Raw genomic sequence first — 20248 nt, 5'->3', positions numbered from 1 at the left:
TGAAGCCATTTCCCTCTACATTATAACTACAGGATTTGTGCTACATGTACATAATGTGATGGCAGCATTCAATGCAGCTATTACAAAGCTAAAAGTCTAAAGCCCAAAGTAACTCCTGTAGATGCTCCACTTTTCATTGCATCCCAAAACATGATTTTGGTTTGGAAGTCTGGGGTTCTTTAGACAAAGAAAAATATACTGTTTATTTACCTGCATTCACATTAACTTAGTGAATAACACATTGTGAATATATATATGAATATATGTGTGGTACATACATTTAAAAGAGTTTGAAATATGGTTCTAAACACAAATCACAAAACAAAATAAAAGCATGGACAAGATTTAAGAAAACAATACTTAAAGTCACAATTCCTGTCAGAAAAGTAGTACTTTTATCCTTTATCTTAGATTGAATATTACTAAACTAAACCACTTCCCATCCAAAAAAATAAATAGTTTTTTTTTTTTCAGTCCAGAGTAGTGTCTGCAGCAACAACAAGCTCCGCCAAGCTCACAGGGTTTGAATAGCCTGTATGTTGGGGCAAAGGCAAAGGCAAAATCCAAAAAAGTTTGTTTCATTAACTTAATCTTAATGATATTACACTAGAAGTGGACTACTCAACACAGTATCAACCTTTCAGTTCATAAGTATCTCAGCAAGATGTTTCAATGCCTTGCTTCACTACACTAAAAATCACGTGATCCACCAAACGTCACATTCTTATCAGAGAGGTGTCACGCTGGTTTTGGATACAGGATGTGCTTCTCAGTCAGCCACAGTATTTAAAAACAGAGCTGTAGACTGTTTAAAAGTGATCAGTTTTATATATGGTATGGTATACACTGAACAAAATAACAATAATGAAAACAGTAAGACCACTTGCTGTATATGCTGCTACCGTTTCATCACGGTCTCAGATTGAATCCATCCATACAAACGTACTACCAATAGTTTCTGAACAGATGTCGCCATTTTGACTGTATCACATGCTTTGAAACAGTGAACGCTTGTCAATGCAGTTACTTCATATTGATTAAGTGATCCAGAAATCTTAATTTCACTACATAATCTGGAGTTTCTTGAGTTATGTATTAGCTTTCTTTGTTATTACTTACCTGTACTAACCATGTTTTTCCAGAAGTTTAATACGTGGACCATGGATGTATAAAGAGAACTGGATACAGCGTCTTATCAATGAAGCCAAAAAAGCCACTTCCCACTGTAAAGAAATTACCTGGATGAAAACATACTGCACATGCTCTATGGGTTTCCACCAGCTGAAACAGCTAACTTCCAGTTTAGCCCTCTGACTAACTTGAATGGGTATAAAACAATTCAATCATGTGGCTCCTCTAGACTTTTGAAAATGTGATTGGACCAAATTCCAAATTCTGATAGTGAAAGGAGTCATTCCACAGGGGTTGTGACACTCAAAAAAATGTATCCACTGATTTACAAGTGTCTCTTTCACAATGTAAGTCTATGGGAAAAAGTCTTTTTGGGCCATGTAGCAGCCAATAATGTAATAACTGCTGTTAATGTAATAACTGCCAATAACGTAATAATATTTCCATTCTTAATGTAATAAAAGTTGATAATGCAATAATTTACCCATAAAGTAATAACATTTCTAAACCAATAACATAATAACTTTTTGCACATAATGTAATAAGCCACTACATTATTGGCTGGTTGTTATATTATTATACTTGTATCACTTTATTTAAGTTTTACTTATTTGCTTCACTTCCATGACACTTATCCTTACTGTTGCCTCTTTCAAAGAGCTGCTCAAAAACATGACTACACACACACACACACACACACACACCTACTCTCTCTCTAGGAATTATGAATATATATTTGTTTGTGGTACTTGATGGTTAGACTTATCTCCAGCCTTGCCTTATACTCTTTAACCATTTGAGTACCAAATGAAGTGCAAGTACACATGTTTGCAAACACAAACAATTACTCTTATGTCATTAAAGATGAAATATATACCTCTTTGAAGATGCTTTTTCCTCAAATATAAAGACCACAATTTCTTTCCATGAAAAATGTCATCTTTAATTAAAGATATTTAAATCACTTTGAAACTGTTTCAACCACACTATTATAGCTATTCAGCACTCTCTCTCTCTCTCTATGTATATATAACAAACCTGACTCCGACAAGTTAGATTAAAATGTATTACCAAATCAGAATCCTTGCCCTAGTTACATCCCTGGCTATTTGAATACAGTCATGACAAGCTCGAAAAAGTGTCTAAAAATGAACCAAATGATATCTAAAGTTCATTTTTGGAGACGCGTATTTGTTGGCAGGCCCTATAATTGACCACTAGACGACCGATGCCGGACAATTTATCCAGTCATGTGACTCTGACATCAGGATTTTTTCCTTTGGCTGCAAACTTCTGTCTTCCTTATCACACATGTTGAAAGGTAATCAGTGATTCAATTTCATTTAGTAAATAAAGTTTGTTTAGGTGAGATATAAGTATAAATATATAAAAAATGTTAATCTATGTGCATGAATCTCACCTAAATAAACTGTATTTACTAAATTAAATTAAATTAAATTTCTGGCAGCAGAACAGTGTATGAGGGACTAGCCAAAATACACTACAGTGTGTGTGTTCAGGGTAATGAATGTCACCCAGTGCAACAGTGTGGCTCAGTGATGTGTGTTTAAAGTCCAACTGAAATTAAATTGCTTTTTTCTGTCTTAAACAACATACATATCTGCTCTGTGTACCAGCTGCCCAGCTGCATACATTGATGATTTAATTTAATATATTCCCACATTCCCAAACAGTCACAATTAATCAAACTAGCACAAACCAGTTGCCACACTTTAAAATTTGAGCTATTTGGAGCCCCTGGAGCATCTGGGGCCCAACGTGTATGCCAGATCTATGGGAGCATAAACTCTCCAATATTTTCACGTTGAATAATGTATATAAATGAGTCAATAAATAAATAAGTTAATAAGTTTTCAATGTAATGCTTTATAATGAAATTTTAATATTTAATAACAATAATTGTTTGGACTGGTATTTGCATCATCATATCACACCGAAGGGATTAGTCTTGGCCAATTCCTGCAAAATGCTACTGCTCAGGATGCCTGCTGGGTCATGTTGGTGGGCTGTTTATGTCCTTGAGAGCTTTGCCTCTTCTGGTTATTACCATTACATTTTTTTTTTTCATTCACGTATGCTTCCAGTCTGTATACTGCAACACCACTTTTGAATAGATGATCATTTTTCCAAGGTGCTTTCAAGGTCTCCCGGGGTGGAAAGGAATTCATATCAAGGTGCCTGCACCCCGCCACAAGACCTCTGATTATATGCATGGTCCTGCTTGTGCATGCCTCTGTGCCACTTCTATGTATTAAATTGCACACATACTGTGCATGTTACACAAGGTTTCTCTACACAAAACCCAAAGACTGACAAAGTTAGCACGCTCCCTTTCACCTTTGATTTTGGATCAGGAAGTGTTCACCCAGTGGTGTCCACTACTATTAGCAGGGCAGCACCATTCTGGTCAAAATGCGAAATAATCAGACAACTCATATGCAACTGCATGGAATGCTAAATTTGAGAATAATCAACAAAGTCTTGTGTGCTTTTTAGACAGTCGGTCTATTGATTAATCAGTCCACCAATTTAGTGACCTTCTTTTCCTCTATCGCTACCAGCAGGTTAAAGTTTTCACTTATACTCATTTGAGCAGATCTGAATACAGCTATTGTACTCTGGTGCAGACCAAAACAGCTGCACTGATAGCCTATAAAGAAGTCTTGGTCTGATCACAAACAAATTCTGGAGTGGTTTGTTTTAGTGGGAATTTGTTCCAACCTCAATCTGACCCAACTACAAGAAGTAATCTGCAAGTCTGAACTAAAGACTCCTGTATAGCCAGCTTTGCATGCTGGGATATTAAATTAGCAGTTGCCAGCAGATAGCCTGAGAATGAATCTTCAGGACCTTCTTTCTGTTTTTATATTCTCGCTCCTGCCCCAGACACCTCTAACCAATGAAAAGAGAGAACATTTTCATGAGACTTTTAGTAATGCATTTTAGTTAGCTTGATTTTTTTTTCTGTGAGAAAAGAAACTGAACCAAAAGGAAAAAGTCTGACAACTCTTCTATTGATTTTGACCACAGCAAACCAACTGTAGATTTGAGAATGCCCTTAGGAACATTTTGGCCATTTAAACATTTTGGCTGTGCACAAAATATCATTCTTTAATTGAAATTCAGAAATATTGGTCAAACTCTAACTTCCCCATTGGCATAAAAAAACAGAGCTAAATATATACAGACTCTGAGGCACTTATTGGTGCCTTTCAGTGCTCAATTGCAGCTGGAGGCAAATAAAGTAAGTATTAGGCGAGCTGTGAAAAGCTCATTTTCTTATATCTGGCGTGGATAGAGGTCAGAATTAACTGCAGAGTCGAGGCTGTTTATTCCCTCCTCCCCTCTCCTATCCCATGCACAGTTTGTCAGTCAGCTGACTCCTGGCTGCGCCCCATTTGATATTTTCCTCCCTGCAGATCGGAGGAGCAGACTGAAACATGAATGATCCCCCCAGCAGTGGAGGTCACAGCCCTGGAAACCAAACATGTGCTTCATCTGTTCAAGTCAGGATGCCTGGAGGTAACATGCACTCAGAGATAACACACTGGAAAAATGACCCACATACAGTGGTTTACACACAGACACACTAATAAATATCAGCTTTTGTACACATACACACTGACATCACACACATGCACACCCAAACAGCATATGTGCTCTCTCGCCCAGTTAGATACTGCTCCCCTACAGCTACAGTATGTAGAAAACATTTGATTCCAGCTGTCATGTCACTGAGCACACAGTCTGATCTTTTTGGTTAACACACTTGTTTCCCATCAAACTTATCACACAATATCACACTCTTCAGCTATGAAGTTCACAAGCTGGAGTGACATAGTGAAGGACCGAGACTGTAAAACTATGACTAAGAATAGTTCCACATTTGGGGAAAGCACTTATCCACACTTAGGTAAGACGATTGATACCTCCCTCATGTCTGTACACTAAACATCAAGACAGAGCCAGCAGATGATTAGCATAGATTAGCATAAAGACTGGAAGCAGAGGGAAACAGCTAGCCTGGCTCTGTTCAAAGTTGAAAAAAATCTGATAAATTTTACTATCACATTATGCCTTCCTTGTTTACTTAGTATACAAACAGAAATGATGAGTTGCTGTGCACACAGAGTTAAGTTGTGCTGAAACAATTTCTTGGCTCCAGAAATTTGTGATGCCCAACAATGAAATAGTTCCAGTAAGTAACACAGTAAAACATTTTTATATTTCAGGTTGTGTACACATTAAATAAAACAGATATAATATGCACTTTGAAAGCAGGGGGCAGCTAACCTGGCTCTGTCCAGTCTTCATGCTAAGCTAGGCTAATTGTCTCATAGCTTTATATTGCTCTATAGCTTTATAGCTTCATATTTAGCGTATAGGCATGAGAGTGGTATAAATCTTCTTATCTAAATCTCAGCAAGAAAGCAAATAAGCATATTTCCCAAAAATCCAAACAGTTCCTTTGATAACACATCTAGCAGTTGAGAAAAAACAATCTCGCCATAAAGTCCATTCGCTCGCTGTCCTGAAGCTTTCAATCATCTTACATGATGTTTTACCTCAAATTTTATCAGCGGATGTTTTAATTAGTTTGTCATACTCTGTGTTACACGTATAGCCAGAAAATATGCCTTAAGTTGTTTTGTTTTTTTATTTTAATTTTCGTAACCCCTGGCCTGCTGAGATAAACATAGCTAGTTATATGTTTTCCATCATGGAGGGGTTTCGTGGTTTGTTTTTATATGGCATGATATTTGATAGCATAGTGTGAGAGTTGGCAACCCACTATTATCAATTACTGTGCATCAGATTAAATGACACATTGGCCTAAAGGTTAGAGAAGCGAGCTAGTGATGGGAAGGTTTCAGGTTCCTCATGATAAGTCTGGGTGGGGAAAGTGAATAAAGCAGCATCATTATAACCACTAAGGTGCCCTTGAGCAAGGCTTTTAACCCCAACTGCTCCAGTGGAAATGTACCTTAGACATCAAGGTGACGACACTTGCATGTCTCTATATATGACAGTCCCTTTAACCTTTTGTTTATGCTGGAAAAGCTGTCTGAAACCGGTCCAAACCTTCCTGCCACAACAAATCAATAAAGATACAAGATTAGGTCAAAATCTAGTATATGGCTGGACTGTGTATGGTAAATGTGCAAAATTAGGGCTAATTTATTATAGGGATAGTCAGTGGTAGTGTCTATAATCAATTCCTGGATATTAAATGTTCATCTGCAATTTTCTGAAGTGGTTCAAGTAATATTTGTTGTTTACATGTACTGAAGTAGCATATCACATGACATGATTAAGCTACGTCTGAGTCAAAAATAAAAGTTATAAATGCAGTTGCAAGAACAATACTTTCCACTCATATCTTGGGATGTTTGATTTGAATAACTATTCTATTATGTATCTATCTAACTATCTAACTATTCTAAATATCTGTCAACGCCCCATGCTCTTTCATCTGTTTCTATCTGCGGATATCTCATTTTTCTGACACTCACTTTGTATTGAGTGTTTTGCCATTGTTATTTGGGGTGATTTAACTGTGCTTTCTCCCTTATGCCTCCCATTGCATGGAGAGCAGTTTTCTCTCCTACTCTGCAAGCTTGCACTGTTTGTCCCGCCTCAGATGCAGCTGAAGCTGCACAAACCAATGTTGGAGGTTGCAGCAGCCCCAGGCGCACCACTGGGTGAGCTGCCGACATGACTCTCCCTGCCAGCACCGAGGCCGCGGCCAGGTCAGCATGCTCCTTCCACAGTCGTGCAATCATGGCTTAGGAGTCCAGGTGCAAACAGAGGTAGGGCATCTGCTGGCTCTGCTGCAGGGCATTCTTAGCGTGTGATAAATTTTGAATCAGCTGCAGCCAGTGGAACCGCTGTAAACTCCCCCTGAGGACATAATAGAAAACTATTTGCGCCAATTCATTTTGAAAGAGGAGCAGGAAACTCCAACACTCTGCCAACCGGCCAATGGTGTAACTTCATCACTCAGTGAGTCAGTCAGACAGTGATATACAGATATTCCTGTGTGTAGGGCTGGCTCCGCTGTTGTAGTCCAGCCAAAAATACTATAGGACACTGCACAGTATTATAGGAAATCACCTCCATCAGTGTGTGCTATTCACAATAATTTAAAAAGAAAAAAATATAGATTGTGGGTGACGGACCAGGAGAAGTAGGGTGTAACAGAAATAAAAATCTTGCAATAATACAAATATACCTCAGCCACCTAGAAGTGGGGGTGCACTTTGGGGTAGAGGTACTTCATGGCTATGTGTGCACACTGGCTGTGAAGCAATTCCTTCATAGTATGACTAAGGGACAAAATCTACAGTCCTCATCCTGTGCAAACATTTTAAAAGCTTAACCAAAGCTAATATGAGGCTTTTAGCCTCATAACAGCTTAGCAACACAAGGGGTCTCTTCATAGCCAGTATAGAGAAGAGAAATAATTATAATGACCAAAAAAACTTGTATGCCAGTATTGCATTATAGACTTGAAAAAATCATCCAAACCTATCCTTTAGGCAATCCTGTCCAGAATGTGTTTAGCAATCAGATAAATATGGATGTAGCAAGGTGTGACATCATCCGTTGGTTTGCATTGGAGTCTGTTTGAACCTCAGAGTTGCAGCTTACAGTCTGCACCATCTTTTCTGTTTGGAGCCAGGATCTCCCAAATAAGGAGGGATGTTGCTTTTCACACTTTGGAAACACAGCCCACTACCTCAGATCAAAGCTAAACCTAGCTCACTGGGAACACCAAGCGTTGCACACTCGTTAGCTTCTTTAGCTAAACTGTGCTAACACAGCAGGTATAGTAATCAAGTAACATTAAACTCAGTGAAATATTGCAACAATAGTCCAACTCAGTGTGACCTCCGGAACCAGGAAGAGCAGCAGGAAGAGCATTGACAAAAATTATTGTCTTGGTATTTCAAGAGATAAGTTGACAGTTTTTGAATGGCAGTCAGTTGGAGCATCTAGTGGCCATCGGTGGCTTTGCACTTTAAGGTACTTCTGCTTTGACTTCAGCCTCAAGCTATGGTAGTTGCTGCTTGCCTTAGCTGTTAGCAGTTAGCACAAAGACTAAAGGTAGGAATCCTATAGCCTAGCTTGGAAAAAAAGGCACTCCTTACAACAATTCCAACGTTCTTAAACACACATCTTGGTAAGGCACCATATCAAGCTGTTCAGTACATGCAAGTTGTACAAACTTGTCAAACCTTATATGAGGAAAAAAGAGATGCTGCAAATAATGTAAATGTTAAATAACCAAGAAAAACTGAAATAACACCTTGGACTTGTTGAAAGGCATATTTGCTACACTTTTGCCAGAGCTAGGCTAGAACTTTCCTCCTGGTTCCAGTCATTGTGCTAAGCAAGGCCTCCCAAATCTATCACAATTCACTTAAATAGGATATGAACCCAAAAGCAGACATGGAGAGTCAGCAGAAATGTGACCATGGTCCAAAACAGGCTTACAGTACTGACAGCTATGTGAGGGCAGTGCAAAAAACTAAGTGAAATAGGGAAAGTGGGAAGAGCAAGAAGGTAATGGCTAAGAGCATGCATGGGGGTGTAACACATGAGCAGATATCATGTAGGAATCACACACACAATGGAAACTTTTAGCAACACTTACAATCTGGCAGAGGATGAATGCAGACTGGCTACTACAAACTGGGGGTTAATTAGCAGTGGGAACAGGTAAGATTAGCAAGGTACCCAGGAAGATCGGTGACAGCCAAATGAGATATAACAGGGTCTGTCAAATCTAAGTTGCATTCACTGATGATGATAGATATTAAAGCAATAAGATAGAACAATACAATCAAGTCAATAGCAGAGAGATGCTAAGCCGCACGCCAACTGTTCAGCTAATCTCAATGCTCATTTGGGAAGATTGTAGAGGGTGTTGCATCTGAGCTGCCTCCTCTTCTTGGCCTGTCTTCTCTGGGTCTTTGTTTCTTTGTCTTTGTTGGGTTCCCTGCTTCTAACATACTGCAGTACAGTAGATGTCACTTCTGATTGCATCTGTCCTCTCTGAAAATCCTGGAAGAGTAGAGTATTTTTGGCTGCCGATCAATGAGAACATTTGGACACTAATCATTCAATCCTTCCCTGATTAAGTGAATACTCTTGACTATTGGAGCCGCCATGTAAATAATTTTATTTGCTTGCCTTAATTGGGATAAGGCTCTAATCAGAGGACACATTAACCTGGTTCACTCTATGATCATGGGTCATATAAAGCACTTTGTGTTACATTGTATTGGTATGAAAAGTGCTACACAAATAAAGTCTGAAAAAAAAAAGTCTAATTGATGTTATTACCTGATTCAGATTTTTTTTTTCTACATGCAGTAGCCCGATGCTTTACTGTATGTCTAAAGCAAACACCATTGTACACACTAACAGTAGAGTGAGAGTGGCTCTGATTGATCTTATGCCAGGATCAGACAATATTTTTGTCTTTCACAATGGTTACCATATCAGATTAGGTAATCATAGTGCCATACATTTTTGCTGTGTCTTGGCCGGGGGGGCAAGTGTAAATAAACCCACTCACTGTTTTAACCACACCCTCAACCTTGTTCTGACATATGGCATCAAAATTGAACATTAATAGTCTTTCCACAAAATAGTATTTTATCAGACCATTACTTAACAAATTTTAATTCTTATTACTTGACCACACACCATCAGACAAAAATGTCTTCACCAGATGTCTATCTGATGAAGCGATTCCATCAGCATTGAATTCAGTGCTATGTCTCGATACAACAGAGGACACTTATGCTAATTTTAGTCCTTCCCAAATTGATCATCTTGTTGATAGTGCCGTAGGCTTACTGCAAATGATATTAAAATAAAAGAGGTTAGCTCCATGGTATGACTCCCAAACCCACAAATTAAAGCAAACATCACAAAAATTTGAAAGGATATGGCGTTCCACCAAACTGGAAGAATCTTGCTTCATCTGGCAAGATAGTCTTAAAACATATAGGAAGGTCCTCTGTAATTCCAGAGCTGCCTATTACTCATTCATTACTCAATCATTATCATTAACAGAGGAGAATGAAAACAGCCCTAGGTTCATTTTCAGCACTTTGGCCAGGCTGACAAAGAGTCATAACTCTATTGATATATGTATTCCTATAGCTCTCAGTAGTAACGACTTAATTTGCTACTTTATTGATAAAATTCTAACTCTTAGAGACAAAATTCTTCACCTTCTGTCCTCAACAGGCATTGATTTATCCCCAAACACAGGAACCTTAGAAACAGCTATCAAACCTGATATATATGTTTAGACTGTTTTTCTCCAATCAACCTTCCTGAACTATTTCTTCATCTAAACCATCCAAACTAGACTGCTTAAGGAAGTTTTACCATTAGTTAGCACTTTTTTACTAGATATGATCAATCTGTGTTTAGTAACAGGCTATGTACCACAGTCCTTTAAAGTAGCTGTAATTAAACCTCTTTTTAAAAAGCCTACTCTTGTTTCAGGCATTTTAGCCAAGTATAGTCGTATATCTAATCTACCCTTTCTCTCTAAGGTCCTTGAGAAAGCAATCGTGAATCAGTTGTGTGACTATCTACATAGCAATTGTTGGGTCTCATATGCCACGTGCATAACAGAAAGGCAGACCTGCACGCAGTCACAAAGCCTGATAACAAAGAAAGGCACCAAGTCAAACAAAAGGACTCCAAACAGACTTCAACTCTCATCATGTTCTGCTCAACTCACACTTAGGTGTGAAATCCGTCAGAGTCAAACTCTTGGCTCCCCTTGGATGAGACCCACTGGAAACTACAGGAATTTCCCCTCCACAGTTGTGATGTCACCGAGAGTATAAACACCGGAGATGCTCCTCAAATTGCACTTCCAGCTGTTTGCACAACTAACACAAGAAAGTAACTCCTATACATACATAACTGCAACTAGGCCACACAATCCCAACCTTGCTGGACAAGTAGAGATTTTCTCTGTGTTCAACCGAGTACATAACCAGATCTGAAGAACAATGCTGTACAACCTAGCCCTCTCCCAGGATTATTAGGATTATGCAGATGATATCCAATTATATTTATCAATGAGGCCTGATGAAATAAATCAGTTAACTAAACTCCAAGCATTCCTTAAGGACATTAAGACCTGGGTGACCTGTAATTTTCTTCTACTAAACGCAGACAAAAGTTAGTTATTGTGCTTGTCCCTAAACACCTTAGAAACACATTATCTAATGATATAATCTGATCAGAATATGTCCTTTAACTCCCACATAAAACAATTTTCAAGGACTGCCTTTTATGTAACATTGCATAGCTTCTCTGCGCTGGCTCCCTGTAAAATCCAGAATAGAATTTAAAATCCTTCTCCTCACCTACAAAGTCCTTAATGGTCAGGCACCATCATGTCTTAAAGAGCTTATAGTATGCTATTACCCCACTAGAACACTTGTGGTTCCTAGAGTCTCCAAAAGTAGAATGGAAGGCAGAGCCTTCAATTATCAGGCTCTTCTCCAGGGAACCATCTTCCAGTCTTGGTCTAGGAGGAAGACGTCCTCTCTACATTTCACAGTAGGCTTAAAACTTTACTTTTTGATTAAGCTTGTAGTTATAGTTTGGTGCTATATAAATCAATGCCTTGACTTGACATGACACTGTTATGTGATTATTTCTGCATGTATTCAACACTGCTGTTATAGTAGGTAAATGTAAGGCTGGACTAACATGTTCATTAAATGCCTTAGTTCTCTGTCTTTGGTTTCTGGCACAGCTTATGGTGATCTTTTGCTGAATTAAGATCAAAGAGTGCACACTAAGTGAGGTGCAGACTGCGGAAATATAAGCAATACAGTTCCATCGAAATACACAGAAATCAGGCACCACAAGTCTTCTTCCATATGCTACATGTGTTTACAAACATTTTGTCTACATTGGTCTTTATCTGTCTTAAGGGTCCATGAGAATGGTTCTGGTATCTGTAGACACCATGGATGTATAATAAGAGCTGGATAGAGCGCTGCCACTCAGCCTTGCAGCCAATTTTTCCGAGTGGCCATTTGCAGTATTGCAGCAAAAAATCTCCTTGTGGCCCAAAAAGCATTTTCCCCACAGACCACCATTGTAAAAGAGACGTCCATAAAACTGTTGACAGGACACCTTGAACTGCAAAAAATGTCAATTGTGACTCTTTCTATTATGAACTTTTGATTCATGGTGGTTTTATATTTGTAAAACTTTTCTTGAGCGAGAAAAGCAATTTAAAATCTGTGATGTCATCACAATGTAAAGTCTATGGGCAGAATGGGAACTCACAGGCGGGGCCAGCAGGGGAAACTACTGCACATATTTGCAGAAGCAAACCCGGAAGCTAGAACTTTTTTTTTGGCATATGCGCCAGCCAAGCAATTCCTACAGGACTGAATGGGTGCCATTTTTAGTCCGGTATCCAGCTCTTATAATACATCCATTGTAGACACTAGTGCAGTGCCCGTTAAGAATGTGCCTGTTTGGAATGGGCTGATTGTTTGGCCTCTGTTATTGCTGCTTGCAGTTTTCTTGAGAACTATTCATCCAAACAACTTCACACTCAACTGTATGCACATTTCTAATGTGTTATTTTCACCTATTTTAAAAATGGTGTATTTGAATATTTCTGCATACTTGGGTCCCTAAACAGGCTTGGAATTGCATAAATTTGGTATGACTGGAAAGCTAAAACACTTGTGGATTCAGTGAGTCCAATTATATTCATGTGTGATGATGTTAGTCTACATAGTAGCCATTTCATTGTAGTGAGTCCATTTTAAACAACCTCACTGTATAAAATGACCTATTGTGACCTCTAGGATAATCACAGCCTCATGAAACTTTACAACCACAAACTAGAGACGTAGGGCATTCAGAGGATGTATGGCTTTCCTAGGTATATGGACAATAAGGGTATGGACATTAAGGGGGTTTCTGAGCAATTTCCAGAACAGAAGTGCTCACCATCCAATCACTGAAAAATGCAATTCTTACAGAAATCTCCAAATGTCAAACGTTTCTGATACCAAATCACAGCATGAATTTTTCTGTGGTATTCCTCAAGGTCTTGGTGTTTTAATGTGGTATTATGGAGGGATTTCTAACCATTTTCACCTTTTCTAGAGTGGTCAAAATCGTTAAATTTTGCACCAAATCTGTGGAACAAATGGTATCAACCCCAAAATTGCTGCAACAACTTATGAGACACTGAGCATGGGAATGGCCATCATTCATCAAAACTTGACACACAGTGCTGAACTGCATCTCAAATTAATCTTCAGGTTCCAAGCTTTCAGATGATATATACCACTTCTATGTGGCATATACTTTCTCTCTCTAAACATCCCCTGTACCCACCAAAAATGGATCTATGGTAGGGGGGTGGGAGTGGAAGAGGTTAAATTATGAGACAGTCATCACTAGAAAAAACACAGAAGCAGTCTTTAAAACAACCCATGTTTACCTTTTCATGACAAGTGACCTCTTTTCTTCATGCAAGTGATGACTGTTCTCTCTCAGAATCATTATGTTGTAATAGCTCTGCAAAACCACTTTAAGCCTGGAACATGCTTTAAACATGTATGGGTGTCATTCAGGGACTTTACTTTTCATTAAAATAGGCTAAAATAGGAAGTTGGACCTATGCAAGCTTCTGTGACCTTAGAACCATATGTCTAGCTGTAGGGAGAAGGTCAGGGTGCTCTTACAACTTTGACATAAGACTGCTGTTAACATCTTGTTCCTACAAACAGTAATTTCTTTTAATCATGACCACAATCTTTCCCTTATCTTAACCACGTTGTTTTAGTCAACAGACAGTTAAAACAGTCCTACAGTATACTGTAAATTTCACATTATGCATCACCTAGTGAACCAGCCAACAAAATACACATTAAACAAAGGCGTAAAATCTTTCAAAGTGAAGCTGTTGAAGTAAAACGTATCTCATCTATTCAGGCCTGCTTAAAAAATGGATATATTTTTGATAGAATGTGAAAAGGGAGGAACTGTCACAGCTTGCAGTCACCAGCGATGCCTTTAATGGACACCTCTAACATAGTTGTAATGGTAACAGTAGCCTCTAACATACTGATGCAGATTCTGAGCATGTGTATATGTGGTGGGTGTGTGGGGCTTTGTGTGTCTTTGGTGGAAGCCCATTTAGTCTTGACTTATTTTTCTTTTTTTGTGCCAATTATTGGCTTTGTTATTGGTTGGCGGTAGAGTGGTTAATGTTATATGATGATGTGATGGTCTTGCACAGTTTTTACGCCACGGGAAAAAACAAATCTGATGCCTATGCGTAGTGGTCCAAACCCTTACTATGACATTTAGTTGGCTTTTTTAATGATGTTTTGAGGTATTATGCCTATATTAGATAGTGATGAAAGGATGGGGGATGACTTAAAGTGAGGGATGTTGTGGTTCAGGGTCAGCACCTTAACCCCTAGACCACCATTATACCCCCACTTATTTGTTTTTTTCTTTCATTTGTCACACATTATAGGCTGCCATGCTACTACTGTAATTTCTAACAAAACCAGAATGCAGAGAGGAGGGAGGGCTGTGCTCTGGGCTTCAGGGACTCAAATGTCACCAGGGTCTGTCACTTGTGCAAACATGAAGCAGCTTAAGTGCAGAAAGTGCATTTTGAGATTCTCATGATTGCATAAAAGATCATGTAATCAATACTTTTTAATAGCTATTGACAGCAAATGAGTAGAGTATCGAGTTGTGTATCGAGGTATGGATTACTGTGGTATTGATCTGGATATCCGTACCTGACAGGAGGCAGCTCGAACAGCAAGAAGCCCTCTCCTCTCCTCTCCTCTCCTCTCCTCTCCTCTCCGTGTTCTGAAGTGTTGTGCTTCCTCAATCCTCTTCCTTTATTTCTATGCACTCCCACTAATCTGCAGGATTAACTTATTCTGCATCTACCTGTATTCTTTGATTATTGCTGAAAGCCTGAGCGTTGAAAACTGGCTGGGATTATCTCCCGATGGAGTGTTTGTTTCCCTCTTAATGAGGCTGGCATCAGAAAGCCTGCGCACTTAAAAACCTTCCCTTTTATGTTGATGTAATGTTGTAGCCATCTTAAAAGCAGTTATTACGGAGCCATCGCATTCACTCAGGCATGTCCACTCCTGCATCAATTTAGGGTCACATGGTGATTAGGGTCAAATGGTGTTTATGCTCCGCAGCATTGCAAGTAGTTTTGATAGCTTAAGGCAGTGCTGGATATCAGAAGAGCATTTTAAATAGCAAACATCTAGTCAATGCAACATAACAGACACACACACAGTTTATTAACTGATTAGAGTATGTATATGTGCATGTGTTTGACTGAAATTATCATATCCAGGAACCCAAAAATGATAAAACCTTGAAATGAAAGGAGCGCAAATTTCCTGAACAGAGTCTTATGTTAATTTCTCATTTCTGTTAAAACATGTGAAGATCATTCTGGTTGAAGTTATAGGACAATCAGGGACTTCCTGCCAAACCTGCCTGCCTGTCTGCACATTTTTAAGCAGCTAGAATTGGATTTTAATTTCTCCAAAATACAAAATCAGGGCACTCTAAAATTGGAACTGGATTATTGCATATTGTTGGGCTCCTGGTTCCTGGGTAAGTGAAGCTGTTCTGCCTTTGCCTTTCAATGAAAGCAAATGGACTGATATATTCATAAGTCTTAACCACACTGCCAAAGCCTCATTGTTGAATGCTAATAAGGTAATAATTTACTCTTTCTCGAAATGATGAAATGTTTAATTGTGCCATGAAGTAGATTCTAGTATTGAAATGAATGGTGTTGGTTGATTCACAGAAAATCAGTCAAAAATTTTAGTAATCAGATATTAATCATTTGAAGTGATATATCAAATAAATATGCCAACTATTTGTAGGTTCTGTTTCTTCAGTATAAGGGGTTGTTGTTTATTTATGTCTCATGTCATTGTTCTTTAACTGCTTTTCAAACAAAAATGAAATAAGACTACACCTTGGGCTCTGGGGATTTCCAATGGCAATGTGTCCTTATATTCTCACATTTAACTTACTAAACAATTCATTGATTAATCAAAGTAAAGTAGTTGCTCATATAAACTTTCATTTTTATCCATTATATGAGTAGAAAACCTATGTTTTACAGTATGTAAAAATGTGAACACATTCAGGGTACATCATTAATTGAGCACCAGAAATGCTAACACATTATGAAGCAACATTAGCATTCATTTGGTGTCATGCTTGAGCTCAATTTTGTTCTCCACCAACTCCTGAGGGAAATATCTGGCTCTTTAGCTGCTATATGTTCCACTATGTTCACCAGCTAGTCTACAGCTAACTGTGTCTGTCTGCTGTAAGGTGCTGATAAGGCAGTGTACAGTGGATTTTTAGAGCTTTTTCACTTGAAACAGCTGCCTGCTGCTGCTAGAAACCAGGTTGATGAGAGCAGAGTTTATGAAGCAATATGATGGGTCGCATTAATCAAACATATGTGAAATCATTTTGTCCAAAATGTTCATGAGTAAGAACAAAATTTATGAGTTATCAGGACCAACTTTTTTCAACTTTCTCTTGCTCTTTTCATCATGCACTCACAGGCCATATAGGTTTAGGTTTAGGTTTATTTACAACACTCTAATATATTTTAAAATAAAACATACTGGACTTTGTCAGGGGTGGAATGTTAAAGACCTGGGCTTATTTTCATCGTATCCCTGGTGTTTTCACAGTCCACTACCCACTCAACAAGATGGAGACAGGAGTTCATTGTCTGACATGAATAAATACCCCAACATAAGCACCACACATAACTGAATGCTAAGAACAATCAATAAAATGTTTGTAGGATGTACCCAAGATAAAATAGTAACATAGACTCACATAACATCACATCATCAAAGACATCAATTGAGTGAATCTATTCTAAGATGCAAATATCAACGAATATCAAGATCTCATTCTATTTAGGAACTCTAGTAGGCGTTATTTTGCCTTTGACTTAAAGGGGACATATTGTAGGAAGGGAGATTTTAATTTTTTTTTGATTATAAAGCAGGTCTAGGCGCTTTACAAATAGTGTGAAAGTATCAAAATGCTCAGTCCACACAGAAATGCACACAGCCTGTATTCAGAAACTGTCTTTAAACAAGCCTTTTGGACTTCCGTAAGGATGTGATGTCACAACTGTCACAAACCATTGGAGTGGCCTGCCCCTCCAACAGGACTCCCCGCCCCTCCTAAAAGAAACAAAATATGTTTATTTATGTTATTTATCTTATTTATGTGCACTCGTTTCATTTCAGCTCAGTGTGAGAATCTCTACTACGTTTTGCTGTAATTTATGGTTGCGCTAGTGTCTCTCCTCTCCTCTGCTCTCTGTGTTTCACAATCCATTACCTGTGGTTGGCCTGGGCATTCATCACTCAGAAAGCAGTCAGCCAATCAGAAGAGAAGAGCACTGAGCAGACACAAAACAGCTGAGTGAGACAGAGGGGCTGCATCCATGGCTTGTACAGCTGAAACTAGGTGCTTTTTGACCATAAAAACATGCAAATGTCTGTAAAAAGACCACAGAATTGAAATTATTAAACTGGGAAAGGAGCATAATATGACCTCTGTAAAGCTGGAGGGATTTGAGTTGTCTTTAATTAAAGGGGGCAACTTATTCCATTCCATGGCCCCAGAATACGGAAAATAATTCTCATCCATGTTTGACTTGAATCTATAAAGATTTAAATTTGCTACACTGGCTCTGGTGTAATGATTATGAACTTCGCCCACCTTCTTAAAATAATTTAAAAAGTTGCTGGGAGCACTTCCATGTAAAATCCAAAAAACCATGTTTAATTGAATATGACCAGCTCTGTCTTCAACTTGGAGCCAGTTAAGTTGTAAGAACTGACACCTGCTGAAATGACTCCTCAGTTTTTTGTGCTACTTTAAAAAGTTTCTGCTTGAGCTCTCTGGTAAGAGGCCAATAATAAGAAGTAACATTACAGATAGTGTAATTGAAATAACACTGGACTAGGTATTATCAGAGTAATGAAAAACCTTCAGCATTATCATATATGACACTGTTTATGTTTTATTACTGAATTCCTCACCTTTTTCTTCACCTTCTTCTTCTTCCTCTTCTTCTTCTCCACTTTCCTCTCCTTCTTCTCTTCCATCATAGTAGTGTTCTTTCATACTGACATTTACCTGCCACAGTTAGACGTTTGCACATGGCACTAAGGGTTGCTGTGCTTATATATGTATGATTTACTAATAACTGATCGCCAGGAATATGCATCTAATTTAAGAACAATTTTATTTACAAAAGTTTGCACATGAATCTAGAACAAATCCATGCTCCCCACATGTTTCATGGTGTGAAACATATGCAGGGTATTCATTTTTTTCTCTTACATAGTTTTTACAATCAAATTTAAGAGAACATAAGAAAATGTAATGAATGGAGCTAAAAGAGTTAGGGAATATTCTCTGTGGTTTCATCATTTATGAATGGCATCTTTCATGTTACACATAGTCATTTGATCCATCGTTGATGTAAAAAATATGGATCAGTGCAACTTTAAGTTCTATTCTCAATGGCAGCCTCTGATTTTAATGTTCAGTTAATGAGGTGCTGCTATACAAATCTGTCTTAAATCCCGATTTTTGTCATATTATAATTATTGTGTGTTCAGTGCCACGGCTTTGTGAAGGTTATTCTGAAATGATTATAAGATATGTTGAAGAGGAACTGGCACGTTCAAATTATCAGTGATCATCATTATTGCACATAGTCTATGTTTCTAAAAAGCTGTCAGTAACAGAAAACTATAAGCTCCAGATCATCAGAGAACGTTATGGCTTCCTCCACCCTGACAAACCAATCCAAGCCAGCCCAGCTGCTCTGCAAGCTCCAATAAGTCACGGTTCAGTAACTGACCCTCCAAAGGACCAGTCATGCAAGGATGAGTGTTTGAGTGGCATGAAATTAGTTGGCTGGAAGAATACTGTACATGGAAGCAGCGATCACTCGCACGTTCTTCTCCGTCAAAGTTTCCGCTTCATTTCCCCTCTCTTGTCTTTACACAAACATGTGAAATAAACCTTGAATATGAAATGTTTTTTCATGACTTAGTAAATGAAAAATTGTTCTGGCGGAACTATATTGATCCAAAGCAACACTCTTTTTTTTCTTACTTTCCAGAAACTTTTTTTTAATGTGTTTCTATAAATGCTTCTCTCATCAGATTCTAATGCCAAGTTTAGCGCTCATCAAATCATACTTTGATTACTTAAACGGGAATAAATTATGGCAGCAAGATTCATCTCGTTGATTCATGTGCCTGGACTTAATACAGCTGGCTAACCTTGTGAAAAAAAAAAAAAACATAAAAAAGTGTCGGAAGGCAGAGTTCTCCTCATGGACTATGTCTTATTTTGGAGCTGTGATTGATTCTGTCATGTCTGAGTCAACGGCCGATAAAAGTGTCTGCCAATCTATCACCTTTTGGGACGCTGAAAATCAAAACACATGTTGTGTGGAGAAAAAAAAGGTGGCTCTGCCCTCTTCATAAAGCCCAGGAGTGACAGGAAATCCATTTCTGTAGCATGCAATTACCAGCATGCTGATTCGGGGAAAACACTCATGCTTTATATTTCATCAAGGCCATAGAGAAGCTGAGGTGGTGCTCAATACAGGCCTCCAGAGCAGCATACACACACAGTATAGATAACTAGTAAATGTATAGACATATGTAGAAATGCTGTGCATATACAGCGCTGAGCATTAAAATGTGCCAAATATTTGTCAGGAGATGAATAAAAGGAGCAAGACAAGAGAGGAGAATGAGGAACAGAAAAGAAGATAATGAGAAAAAGAAAAGAAGGAGAAAAAGGAGAAAAGAGGAGCATGAGTAAAGAAAAGAAGAGAATGACAAAAAGAAAAGAGGTGACTGAGTGAGAGAAGGGAAAAGAGAGGAGAAGATTTGTAACTTAATTTGATCCACAATCTGCACAAGGGTTGTACTTATTTATTCAG

The sequence above is a fragment of the Thunnus maccoyii genome, chromosome 10 (genome assembly GCF_910596095.1).
Source record: "Thunnus maccoyii chromosome 10, fThuMac1.1, whole genome shotgun sequence".
NCBI classification, from domain to species: Eukaryota; Metazoa; Chordata; class Actinopteri; order Scombriformes; family Scombridae; genus Thunnus; species Thunnus maccoyii.
The sequence above is the reverse complement of the archived record's forward strand: the minus strand, read 5'-3'. Positions refer to the sequence as shown.